Source organism: Octodon degus, unplaced genomic scaffold (genome assembly GCF_000260255.1).
Source record: "Octodon degus isolate 3935 unplaced genomic scaffold, OctDeg1.0 scaffold00040, whole genome shotgun sequence".
In the NCBI taxonomy this organism is placed as follows: domain Eukaryota; kingdom Metazoa; phylum Chordata; class Mammalia; order Rodentia; family Octodontidae; genus Octodon; species Octodon degus.
In genome coordinates, this window is record NW_004524616.1 from 4402497 (window position 1) to 4403077 (window position 581).

Sequence of the window (581 nt, forward strand, 5' to 3'; positions counted from 1 at the left end):
TTTTTTTTTTTTTTTTTGAGGGGGACCTAAAGGTGCCTTTAGGGCATTTCTGATTTGGCATGAGTATCTGGTTTCGATCCAAAGCTACCTGAGCATAACTGCTTTGTTTAAGCAGGCATTTAAACATCTGAGCCAATGGGCAGGCTCCCATGAAAAACCTATGTTCTCATCCCTTTATTGTTAAGGACCACAAGGGGAGACAGCTGTGTGAGGCCTGACTTGTCCATGTACATCTGATTCCTTCCACCATGTGATTTATGTTTCTAAGTGTGAATTCTTAATAGAGAGAGTCCAGCAAGTTTCAAGGCACTTAGGGAATTTGAGCCGTCCTAAGCCTCTTCCCCTTACAGCCTATCAGTACTTCCGGTTCAAAATCCAACTGGGAAACACAGTAATTCATAGATCACCAAATGCCAGTCTCTTCACAAAAAGTATCCCTGAATTTCCACCCTGCCAAGCCTTTATATGGAAAAATGGCAGAAGACCTTTTTGTTTTGGCGGTGGGGGAAGGGGCACCTCAAAATACCATCAAGGCATTTCTGGTTTGGCATGTGTATATGCATTCAAACCACAGCGTTCTC

General features: G+C 43.2%; 1 protein-coding gene across 5 annotated transcripts in view; it reads right to left on the reverse strand.

The window, feature by feature from the left end:
- Positions 1 to 581, reverse strand: part of Sh3tc2 (SH3 domain and tetratricopeptide repeats 2) — a 74883-nt gene that overhangs the window by 57473 nt on the left and 16829 nt on the right. The window lies entirely within an intron of this gene.